Here is a 13,407-nt window from a genome sequence, read left to right on the forward strand (position 1 = left end):
ATATATGATTATAAAGACACCAGTAATATGTGTCAGCTTGTAAGTATAAAAAAAACATGCATTTTTATGTGGTAATGCAATATCTTAGTGATTAAGCTATTGGTTTTGTATGTAGAGATCCCTCGTTTGAATCTTAGGAGAGACTTTGAATTATTATTATTTTTTTTCCGATCTTTTTTTTTTTCTTCCACACTTATCCCATAAATAAAAAACTATTTGTCCTTATATTGAGAATAATGTTTTTTAGGAAGCTAGTAAATATTACTGGTTTCTTCATAATCATGTACTGTATTGTGTCTATGAATAAAGCAGTAACAGGTTTTAGAAAAAAAAATACACTATTCTCACTATTCTAATATAGTAAGACCTTATTATTATATGATTATATAACCTTGTTAAAATGGTTTTAAAGAAAAAATAAAAAAAAAATATATCTCTCCTAAAACTTAAACCAGGGATGACTATATTCCAGGCAGATCACTATACCACTAAATAGTTTTGATTGAGCATGCTCAGCAGAACACCGCGGGGCTCGAGTCAGTGTATTTAAATGTAATTTAGCATCTATTTCTGAAAAGTTTCTGCTGGGATTTGAACACCCAACCTTGAACATTAGAGGCAACGACCTTATTGACTCAAATATGAAGCTGAACGCTAAACTGTGTCAGAAAAACCTCATAGAAGATTCTGATGTAGTGAGTATTCCTATTCAGTAGAAGACTTATTTTATATTTCTGTGCAGATTAGCATGTAGCTATATAGTGTAGTGGTTAATGTCCTTGTCTCTAATGTGCAAGGTTGGGAGTTTGAATCTCTTCAGATTTATTTATATATATTGTAGAAAGGAACAAGGGGCCATCATTGATTGTCGGTAGTTTTCACCGAGGTTCCTGGCCTCAGTGAGGTAAGAGCCGTTTTTTTTTTTTCCTGAAGTGTCATTATTGCAGATTGCAGTCTGACACTTCAGCTGTTTAGTATGGCTGTAAAGCTGATCCAGGATGCCTCTTACTGGGAGTAGCCAAAGTGCTGGGTGGGTGTCTACTCCCCACGTTCCACGCCGGGTCTTGGCTGGCTTATAAAAGTAGTCAGCACTATCAAGTGTTATGGATTTTCCTCCATCTAACAGTGAAGCTGGGGAGTTCTCTAGGCTGAACACTGCAAACAGGCATGCAGGCCGCCTGGAAGCCTGCCAGTGAACTATTTTGTGGCTAGGCATTCAACTAAGTGTGAACCTTCACATAGGATTCCGGGTAAAAATTGTTTTGTTTTTGCTATGTGTGAACAAGCACCAAGACTGTTATGTGTTGCTGAGTATGAATAAAACACTGAAGTTTGATTTACAACCTGGTTCCTTGCCTCTATACCAGGGACAGCTGATGTACAGCTATACTTACATGTTTTACGGCCAGTCAGTCTTGCTCCTGATGAATCTAACATAGATGAAATGTGTAGAGCTTACTTACTGATAGGGTTGAGCGAACCCGAACTGCATAGTTCGTACCGAACTTTAGGCTTTTTGGACCCCGGACCCGAACCTGAACATTTCAGTAAAAGTTCGGGTTCGGGTTCAGTGTTCGGCGAGTTAATGGCGCTTTTTGAAAGGCTGCAGAGCAGTCAATCAACAAGCGTTTAATTCTGTGCCCTTAGAAGACATCACAGCCATGCCTACTAATGGTATGGCTGTGATTGGCCAGTGCAGCATATAAGCTGGAGTGACGTAGCTCTGCACGTCACTCTGCTCTTAGTAGTGTAGGGGGAGGATGCTGCTGCTGTGAGGGAGAGAATAAGAAAGAAACTTTAATCAGAACTGCAATTAAACTCAGCAATCTACATAGATTTTGTTGTGTGGGTGCAGTGCACAATATTTTTGCCCTGCCCTGAGCCCAGTGACAGAGAAAAATAACTTTTATCCGTCTGTTAGTTAGGTGGACGGTGGTGGCACTTTTATGCAAACTCAGTGCACCACCACAGCATATGTGCTTTTGTGACATTCAAATCCAAGCTTGAAATACTGCAACAATAATCTGGGTTTAAAAAACACACACCCTTTTGGGGCAAAATACTCAATTTTACAGCCCTTGCTGCATCTGTCAGTGTGAAATTCAAGGGTTATATACTGTTGTCATTTTCTGTTAGTAAAAAAAAAACACACCCATTTTGGGTGTACTTAATATTGCAGCCTTTGCTGCATCTGTGATTGTTAAAAACAAGTTTGAAATATTTCAATGATTTTCTGGCTTTGAAAAAACACCCATTTTTGGCAATACCCTCCATCTGGGGCCTCTGTCAGTGTCAGATACACGTTTTAAATACCGCTGTGCTATTCTGGTATAAAAAAAAAAACACATTTTGGGCAAAATACTTAATTTGCGGCCTTGTCTGCATCTGTACGTTTGAAATTCAAGCGTTATATACTGCTGTCATTTTCTGTTATTTTAAAAAAACACCCTTTTTGGGCAAAGTACTTAATATTGCAGTCTTTGCTGCATCTGTTATTGTTAAAACAAACTTGAAACGCTTCAACAATTTTCAGGGTTTTAAAAAAACAACCATTTTTGGCAATACCCTCCATCTTGGGCCTTTGCTGCATTAGTGTCATGCCCCGCTCTGACTATGTGCGGAGGTCGGCTAGAATAGCAGCACGAGTTTAGTGTTTTGTTTTGGAGCCGTGCTGGATCCGCCTCTCATCAGGTGCACTGGGTGGGGTCATTAGTTTAAATAGCACTCCATACCAGTGCTCTTAGGAATCACTTTGGTCTTTGGGCTAGGAAGGAAGGTTGTCTGTTCCAGCTCAGAAAGATAAGTGTGGTTTCAAGTTTTGTTGTTTGCTGTCTTGGTTGTTTTGTGTCATCTCTCCCATCCAGGTTCTGTGCGAGCAGGCTGCTCCTATTTCCCCTCTTCACCATCTCAGGGAATTTAGGGTGTTTCAGCCCAGGCACGGGGACACATTATACCTACCACCAAGGTTTGCATGTGGGCTGAGCAGTGCAGGGAGAGAGGTCAGGGATTAGCTAGGAGGTGACCCTTCCCCTGCCTCTCGTCTAGAGCCTGGTTGGTGGTTTACCTGTGAGTCTGAGTGCACGTCCGCCGTGACAATTAGTCAGTGTGCAATTCAAGCTAGAAATACAGCTATAATTTTCTGGGTTTTAAAAACACCCATTTAGGGCAAAATACTTAATTTGCAGCCTTTGCTGCATATGTCATTGTGAGATACACCCTTTAAATACTGTTGTTCTATTCTAGTATTAAAAAAAAAACACCCATTTTGGGCAAAAATCTTAATTTGCGGCCTTGTCTGCATCTGTACGCGTGAGATACACCCTTTAGATACTGTTGTTCTATTGTGCTATTAATAAAACACTCATTTAGGGCAAAAATCTTAATTTTGCAGCTTTTGATGCATCTGTCATTGTGAGATACACCCTTTAGATACTGCTGTGCTATTCTGGTATTAAAAAAAACACCCATTTAGGGCAAGAATCTTAATTTGCAGCCCTGTCTGCATCTGTACGTGTGAGATACATGCTTTAGATACTGCTGTGCTATTCTGGTATTAAAGAAACACCCATTTAGGGCAAACATCTTAATTTAGCAGCCTTTGCTGCATATGTCATTGTGAGATACACCCTTTAGATACTGTTGTTCTATTCTGTTATAAAAAAAACACCCATTTTGGGCAAGATCCTAAATTTGAGATATATAAGGAGAGCGTCAAATAAGGGACGTGGCCCCGGTCGTGGTGCTGCTGGTGGAGCTCCTTTTGCGGGGAGATGATGTGGTCGATCTGTGCCAGATAAACGCACAAGTGAAACACCTTCCTCAGGTGCGAGTAGGTGACAGAACCTGCAGCGGTATTTGGTCGGGTCTAATGCGGCTCTACCTATGGTGAGGCCAGAACAAGTACAGACAATAGTAGATTGGGTTGCTGAAAGTGCCTCCAGTTCCTTTACATTGTCTCCCACCCAGTCTCCTGCTGAAACATCAGAGTTGGCACCTGAAGCCAATGTCCATCAGTCTTTCACCTCAACCCCTTGCAAATCAGCCAAGCAGTCTGAGCCCCAAGTGATGCAGCAGTCTCTTCTACTTTTTGATGACTCCGCTAGCAGGGCTTCCCAGGGCCACCCACCTAGCCCTGCCATAGAAGTAGAAGAGTTCAAGTGCACTGATGCCCAACCAATTATGTTTTAAGATGGGTACATGGGAGGACCATCAAAGGTATTTGGTCGGGCCTAATGCGGCTCTACCTATGGTGAGGCCAGAACAAGTACAGACGATAGTAGATTGGGTTGCTGAAAGTGCCTCCAGTTCCTTTACATTGTCTCCCACCCAGTCTCCTACTGAAACATCAGAGTTGGCACCTGCAGCCGATGTCCATCAGTCTTTCACCTCAACCCCTTGCAAATCAGCCAAGCAGTCTGAGCCCCAAGTGATGCAGCAGTCTCTTTTGCTTTTTGATGACTCCGCTAGCAGGGCTTCCCAGGGCCACCCACCTAGCCCTGCCACAGAAGTGGAAGAGTTCAAGTGCACTGATGCCCAACCAATTATGTTTTAAGATGGGTACATGGGAGGACCATCACAGCACGTCTCGGATGATGATGAAACACAAATGCCAACTGCTGTGGTTTTCGAAAGTGTGCAGACCGACAAGGAGGGCAGGGGTGAAGTCTGGATGTAAGATGATGTGGAGGACGATAAGGTCCTCAACCCCACATGGAATCAAGGTCATGCAAGTGTAATTCGGAGGAAGAGGCAGTGGTCACACAGAGCCACCAGCACAGCAGAAGAGGGAGCAGGGTATAAAAGTGGAGCAGGCCGTCCCGTAGACAGTATGCCTGCTACTGCCCAATGCAGAAAGGGACCGAGCACACCAAAGCCAGCTCCAAGGAGTTCCTGTCATGGAACCATGAACCAGACGTACAACAAGAGATAAGTGGAAATAAGAAGGCTTTATTGAAAATCAAGCTGTAAGCAAAAGTCCAAACGGATGGCTAAACCGAGGCAGGGTCTTGCGTAGACAGAGGTCAGGAACCAGAAGGGTAGTCAGACGAAGCCAGGATCAGGAACCAACGGGGTAGTCAGACGAGGCCAGGATCAGGAACCAGAAGCAGCAGCAGTCTTAGAAGCATGTGAACACAGGAGGACCAAGCAAGGAACTGAAGCCACAGACCTCCTATATATATGAGCTAGGCATCCAGCTCCTCCCAGTGGGAAGGAGAAGCCGCAGGGTGGGAGGCTACAAGAAACCCAGAAACCAAGAGGGCCGCCAGCACATGTCAAACGAAGGAGAACAGTAAGAAGGTAAGACCATGACAGTTCCCTGGCGTGGCAGTTATTCAGACAATGTGCTGACGACAAGACACGAGTGGTTTGCACGCTGTGCAATCAGAGCCTGAAGCGAGGCATAAACGTTCTTAACCTGAGCACAACCTGCATGACCAGGCATCTAAGTGCAAAGCATGAGCTGCAGTGGAGTAGACACCTCAAAAACTAAGAAAGGTCTCTGGCTCCTCCTGCTTCCTCTTCTGCTGCAGTCGCGGCCTCTTCATCCACCTCTGGAGTGACAGTGGCACTTGCCACCCCGCAAACAGAGGATCTGCCAGCAACACCACCACCTGGGTCACCAAGCATCTCCACAATGTCCCACGGAAGCGTTTAGCTCTCCATCTCCCAAACACTGGAGTGGAAGAGGAAGTACCTCCCTACCCACCCACGATCCCTGGCCCTGAATGCCAGCATTTCCAAATTACTGTCCTTTGAAATGCTGTCATTCCATCTGGTGGAGATGGAGAGTTCTAAAAGCCTTATGGCGGTGGCTATCCCACGGTACGTCGTGCCCAGCCGCCACTAATTTTCCAGGCGTGCCATCCCTTCCCTGCACAACCAAGTGGTGGACAAAATCAGGTGTGCACTGCGCAACGCCATCTGTGGCAAGGTGCACTTCACTACGGATACGTGGACCAGGGACGTTGTATCTCCATAACAGCACACTGGTTAAATGCAGTGGCGGCTGGGCCTGAAGCGGACAGCAGTTTGGCGCATGGTGAACAACAGACCGAAGAGTGGTTGGTGCCAGTGAGCCTCAAGCCCGGCTTGGTGGTGTGCGATAATGGGCGAAATCTCGTAGCAGCTCTGGGACTAGCCGGTTTGACACACATCCTTTGCCTGACGCATGTGCTGAATTTGATGGTGCAGAGCTTCCTTAAAAACTACCTTGATATGTCAGAGCTGCTTCATAAAGTACGGACCATTTGTGCGCGCTTTCGGCGTTCTCACCCTGCTGCTGCTCGCCTGTCAGCATAACTTCGCATAACTTCGGCCTTCCCGCTCTCCGCCTCATATGCGATTTGCCCACAAGGTGGAACTCCACCTTGCACATGCTGGCCAGACTGTACGAGCAGCAGCAGGTGATAGAGGAGATTCAGCTGCAGCATGCACGGGTGAGTCACTCTGCGGAACAGCACCATTTCACCACCAATGACCACCACCGCCTCCATGCGAGACCTGTGTTCCTTGGTGCTCTGTTTCGAGTACTCCACCAACATGGCCAGTGCCGATAACGCCATTCTCAGCGTTACTATCCCACTTCTATGCCTCCTTGAAAAAATGCTGCTGTAGATGATGGAAGAGGATGTGGCACAGGAGGAGGAGGAGGAAGAAGAGGGATCATTTCATAGGGTTTCCGGCCAGTCATTCACAAGTCGCTCCGAAGGTATGTTCCTGCACCCACAAACGCCAGGTACACAATTGTCCAGCCAGGGCACAATTCTGGAGGATGACGAGGTGAAGGATGAGTAGGAGGAGATGGAGGAGGAGGAACTATGTTCACAGCAGGGTGACACCCAGACCAGCTCATGGCCATAACTGGTGCATGGCTGGGGGGGATACAGAGGATACAGACGATAAACCTTCCACAGAGGACAACTTTTCGTTGCCTCTGGGCAGCCTGGCATACATGAGCGATTACATGCTGCATTGTCTCCACAATGACCGTCGAGTTGCCCACATTCTAACTTGTGCTGATTACTGGGTGGCCACGCTGCTGGATCCCCGCTACAAGGACAACGTACCGTCCTTAATTCCCTCACTTGAGCGTGATTGTAAGATGCGCGAGTACAAGCGCACGCTGATGACGCGCTGCTGTGGCATTTTCACCTGACAGCGGGGGCACAGTGGAAGCACAAGGTGAAGGCAGAGGAGGAGGAAGAGGTCGCCAACGCAGCTGGGGCACTGCCAGCACCTGAGAAGGCAGGGTTAGCATGGCCGAAATGTGGAAAACCTTTATCTGCACGTCACAACAACCAGCACCACCAGCTGATATGGAACGCAGCATTTCAGCAACATGCTGGAACAGTATTTGTGCACATGCCTACACGTACTGAATGACGGGTCTGCCCCCTTCAACTTCTTTTTTTCAATAAATTAGGCACATGGCCTGAGCTTGCCCTTTACGCCTTGCAGGTGCTGGCCTGCCCTGCAGCCAGTGTATTATCTGAACGTGTGTTTGGCATGGCAGGGGGCATTATCACAGACAAGGGCAGCCGCCTGTCCACAGCCTATGTGGGCAAGCTCACATTCATTAAAATGAACCAGGCATGGATCCCACCGGACTTGTTCGTACCTTGTGCAGAATAGACATGTATACTGTCCTTAACCAGCCATTGTTATACTACAGCACAATTGCTCATGTATTTTGGATATTTCACACTCTTTTGGAGTGTACCTTAATTTAAAAAAATGAAAACCAAAAACTAGTGATGGCTACCTCGTCCTCCTCCACCGCCGCTTCCACCTACACCGCTACATCCACCGCCTCCTCAAACTCCTACTCCATATGGACCTCCACCTCATAAATCAAGTTTATTCTTTTTATTTGTGCGTATTTTATTTTATGTAATTTCACTATTGTTTCTGTTACATTTTTGGGTGAAATTTACCTATTTTGGGGTGTGATATACCACTGCTATACCTAGTAGACAGGTAAAAAAAAATCACTAATAAATTTCCCAAATTTCCCAAATTTTTCTGTTAAATTTTTGGGTGAAATTCACAAATTTTTGGGTGTGATATACCCCTGCTCTACCTAGTAGACAGGTTAATACATTTCACAATTTTTTCTGTTACATTCTTGGGTGACAGTTTATAATTTTTGCCGTGAATAAACCCCTGCTCTGCATAGGTGATAGGGACCGAAATTTTTAAAAATAATCTGTTCCATTGGTGGGTGACATTAACCCATTTCTGGCGATGAAAAACCCCTGCTCTGCATAGGTGACAAGGTCTTAAATTTCTAAAATTCGTCTTTAATTGGCCCTTTTATTCAATCCTTCTACTTTAACAACTTGACCTACATTTCCGCTCCATCCCATTGCAGCCATTGACCTCCCTTGGATGAGGTTTCCCTTTCTCACGCTCCCTCTTCGGCGTGGAACCCTGATTCGCCAATAACCGTGATCAACATGTTAGGCTCAGAAAACAACATTGAAAGTTGATAGAGAAGATATCAAAATGGATCGTGGACATTACATGGACATGCGATCAGGCAGAAGTTATCTACAGTGAACAAAGCAGCAGCAGGGCCTCTCCTGGCTAACGTTTCCAAATCCTAAATACCCCAGTGACATTCCCTATAATTTTTGTATTAATAATTCCAATAATAGGGCATCTTAAGAGTCCTGTATTGTTTTTTATTGTCACTACCTCCCCGAGTCGGGAGTGGGTAATTGCTGCGCGCCCCCTCCATTACTTCAATTCTTCTATTTTAATAGCTTCTCCCACATTTTCGCTTGATCACAATTAAATTTCATCCATTGATCTCCCTTGGATGTGGTCTCTCTTTCTCACGCTCCCTCTCCGGCGTGGAACCCTGATTTGACGCTAACCGTGATCAACATGGTAGGCGCAGAAAAGAACATTGAAAGTTGATAGAGCAGATATCCAATTGGATCGTGAACGTCACGGAGAAGTGCGACATGGTGGGGCAGTATGTTTGCACACGCCTACACGAACTGCAACTTCTGGGTCTCCAAATTGGGCAAATGGCCTGAGCTTGCCCTTTACGCCTTGGAGGTGCTGGCCTGCCCTGTAGCCAGTGTATTGTCTGAACTTGTGTTTAGCACGACTGGAGGGGGTTATCAAAGGTTATATTTCCCAATGTTTTGGGGTGTACCCTAATTTAAACAAAAAAATTATGAAATAAAATAAATTAAAACCAAAAACCAAGGTTGGCTACCTCCTCCACCTACACCGCCACATCCACTGCTTCCTCAACCTCTTACTCCATATGAACCTCATCCTCCTAGATCAAGATTATTATTTTTTATTTTTACGTATTTTATGTTATTTCAAGTAATTTCCCTATCCACATTTGTTTGCAGAGCACTTGAAATGCTCTTACCCACATTTTGCTGCCATTTGCAGCCCTCTAGCTCTTTCCATTACCTTTATCACTCCTGTTTCCCCTGTTTTTAGTGTATATCAATAAAATTATAGTTTTATACACTTCACTCTCCCATTTTCTTCTGTGAATTAACTATTACAGTGAGATGTGGCACCTTATTTATTATAGCCCATCAATTGCAAGATTCAAACTCCCAACCTTGTACATTGGCGGCAAGGATGTTAACCACTACACTATAGAGCTATGTGTTAATGTGCACAGAAATACAAAATAAGTCTTCTGCTGAAAATAAATACTTACTACATCAGAACCTTCTATGAGGTTTTTCTGTCACAGTGTATTATTCAGCTTTATAGTTGAGTGGCTAAGGTTCCTGCCTCTAATGTAAAAAAATTGGGGGATCAAATCCTGGCAGAAACATTTCAGAAAAAGAGATTTTATATTTTTTTTGTAATTGTAAAAAATGTATGGCACAAAATAAATGTGTAATTACTAAAAAATTATATATATATATATATATATATATATATATATATATATATATACACTACTTGCATATAGGCAAATGAGTATTTTGACCACATCATTCTCTTTATGCATATTGTCTTACTCCAAGCTGTATAGGCTCGAAAGCCTACTACCAATTAAGCATATTAGGTGATGTGCATCTCTGTAATGAGAAGGGGTGTGGTCTAATGACATCAACACCCTATATCAGGTGTGCATAATTATTAGGCAACTTCCTTTCCTTTGGCAAAATGGGTCAAAAGAAGGACTTGACAGGCTCAGAAAAGTCAAAAATAGTGAGATATCTTGCAGAGGGATGCAGCACTCTTAAAATTGCAAAGCTTCTGAAGCGTGATCATCGAACAATCAAGCGTTTCATTCAAAATAGTCAACAGGGTCGCAAGAAGCGTGTGGAAAAACCAAGGCGCAAAATAACTGCCCATGAACAGAGAAAAGTCAAGCGTGCAGCTGCCAAGATGCCACTTGCCACCAGTTTGGCCATATTTCAGAGCTGCAACATCACTGGAGTGCCCAAAAGCACAAGGTGTGCAATACTCAGAGACATGGCCAAGGTAAGAAAGGCTGAAAGACGACCACCACTGAACAAGACACACAAGCTGAAACGTCAAGACTGGGCCAAGAAATATCTCAAGACTGATTTTTCTAAGGTTTTATGGATTGATGAAATGAGAGTGAGTCTTGATGGGCCAGATGGCTGGATTGGTAAAGGGCAGAGAGCTCCAGTCTGACTCAGACGCCAGCAAGGTGGAGGTGGAGTACTGGTTTGGGCTGGTATCATCAAAGATGAGCTTGTGGGGCCTTTTTGAGTTGAGGATGGAGTCAAGCTCAACTCCCAGTCCTACTGCCAGTTTCTGGAAGACACCTTCTTCAAGCAGTGGTACAGGAAGAAGTCTGCAAGGTAAGAAAAACATGATTTTCATGCAGGACAATGCTCCATCACACTCGTCCAAGTACTCCACAACGTGGCTGTCAAGAAAGGGTATAAAAGAAGAAAATCTAATGACATGGCCTCCTTGTTCACCTGATCTGAACCCCATTGAGAACCTGTGGTCCATCATCAAATGTGAGATTTACAAGGAGGGAAAACAGTACACCTCTCTGAACAGTGTCTGGGAGGCTGTGGTTGCTGCTGCACGCAATGTTGATGGTGAACAGATCAAAACACTGACAGAATCCATGGATAGCAGGCTTTTGAGTGTCCTTGCAAAGAAAGGTGGCTATATTGGTCACTGATTTTTTTTTTTGTTTGTTTTTGAATGTCAGAAATGAATATTTGTGAATGTTGAGATGTTATATTGGTTTCACTGGTAAAAAGAAATAATTGAAATGGGTATATATTTGTTTTTTGTTACGTTGCCTAATAATTATGTACAGTAATAGCCACCTGCACACACAGATATCCCCCTAAAATAGCTAAAACTAAAAACAAACTAAAAACTACTTCCAAAATTATTCAGCTTTGATATTAATGAGTTTTTTGGGTTCATTGAGAACATGGTTGTTGTTCAATAATAAAATTAATCCTCAAAAATACAACTTGCCTAATAATTCTGCACTCCCTGTATATATATATATATATATATATATATACATATATATATTGTAGGAGAGTCCCCGGAATAATAATGGACGGACGATACGTGCCACCAGAGGTCCTGGCCTCGGTGGAGTAAGAACCGGATCATTGCGGTTACAGCGGCGAATGCTGCTGGCGCAGCGTGTCCGGGCCGGTTCTTACTGTTCCCCACGGCCACCCAGGTTTTTGGTGGAGCTGGGCCTTTAAAGAACCCAGCCTGCTGATGATGGGGGTGGGGTGTGTCTTGCTGTGCTGGAGATTTCCACAGACAGAGTGAGTGCGGGTGAAGGAGAGTCTGGGCGCAGCACACATTGAAGGATAGCCCTGGGACCTGTGGTGCTACGAGCCGAAGGGGCTCTGGCCTGAGGGAGACAAAGGCAGATAGCCTAGAAGCCTGCAGAACTGCTGTGGTCTGTCCAAAACAAGGTGACTCAAACCTGCTGTTTATTTTCTATGGAAGGACTTGTGTTTTATGCACTATGTGGATATGCACCTGTGTGGTCTGCACATTGCCTGTTATGCCGTTGGTGTGAATAAAGTCACAGTGTATCACAAAGACTGTCTATGACTGCCTCAATACTGCCGCCGCTACCGTAGCCTACCACGAGCACATCCCCACAATTGGTGGCTTGGAGCGGGCATTCCTGCAGTGAGGCAGGTCTGAGGCAAAAGTTGTGTTGGACTGCATGTCATATATCAGGCCTGCAAGTTTTATGGTTCCTGACAAGATGGAGGAGGTCATTAAGCACCTGATTCAGAGTAATGTACAGCAGCAACAGGCATTGCAGGCTCAGAAGGAAAGACATGATGAGGCTATGTGTGCACAGCTGCAAACAAACAATCTCCTAATGCAGCAGCTGGTAGCCATGCAAGAGTCGGTGCGAACATCCCTGCAAGGAGTTTCAACTGCGACAACCCCGACTGTGTCTACCGCCAGGGACAAAGTCCGATCCGCCCTGAGGAAAATGGGTCCGGGAGATGATATAGAGGCATTCCTGATGGTATTCGAAAGAACCGCGGAGCAAGAGAGGCTGCCGTTGGAGCAGTGGGCCGAGGTGGTGGCGCCTTTTCTGGTGGGGGACGCACAAAAGGCCTATTTTGACCTCAGCTGCGATGAGGCCAAGGACTATGAGAGGCTAAAAACTGAGGTGTTGGCCAGGTTGGGGGTAAACACCTATGTGCGAGCGCACAGGGTGTATCAGTGGGTGTTTGCCGAGTCCCGACCCGCCCGGTCACAAGCCTATGACTTACTTCACCTAGTAAAAAAATGGCTTCAGCCTGAAATATTGAGCACTTCTCAGATGGTTGAAAGGGTCGTGGTCGACAGGTTCGTGCGTACCCTCCCGAGAGCCATACAGCGCTGGGTGGGACAAGGCGATCCAGGCAACCTGGAACAACTGGTTAGCCTGGTGGAGAGGTATATGGCCACTCAGGATTTGGTGCGGGACTCAGCGGTACTACCGAAGTCACGTCAGCCCCCGCTGCCGACCCGGGATCCTGAAAAAGGGATCCCACCACATAAGGAGGGGAGTGGATCTCCAGTCCGTGGGAGGAATACCCTGGGGAGGAGGGAGGCTGCGAGGATCAGATGTTGGCATTGTCAGGACTGGGGACATGTGGCATCCAACTGCCCTAGGGCATCCGAACCCATGGACTGCGGGTTCGCTCGCCGGTCCTCTTTTTATGCCCAACCGGTGTATATAGCTGACCCCCTGCTGGCGGCGGACAACCCTCCGGTGTGTGATGTCGTTGTTAATGGACACTCCGTGCAGGCCCTGCTGGACTCTGGGAGCCTGGTAACTCTGGTCCATGAGTCGCTGGTAACGGAAAAAACTCCCAGAAAGGCGAACCCTTACCATTGTCTGTATACATGGGGATCGCAGGGAGTATCCCACCACTAAGGTTA

The 13,407-nt window shown here is 45.4% G+C and overlaps 1 protein-coding gene across 1 annotated transcript in view; it reads left to right on the plus strand.

Moving 5' to 3' along the window:
- ARAP2 (ArfGAP with RhoGAP domain, ankyrin repeat and PH domain 2) overlaps positions 1–13,407 on the plus strand; it is a 449,134-nt gene that overhangs the window by 284,619 nt on the left and 151,108 nt on the right.

Source organism: Bufo gargarizans, chromosome 1 (assembly GCF_014858855.1).
Source record: "Bufo gargarizans isolate SCDJY-AF-19 chromosome 1, ASM1485885v1, whole genome shotgun sequence".
Classification (NCBI taxonomy): Eukaryota; Metazoa; Chordata; class Amphibia; order Anura; family Bufonidae; genus Bufo; species Bufo gargarizans.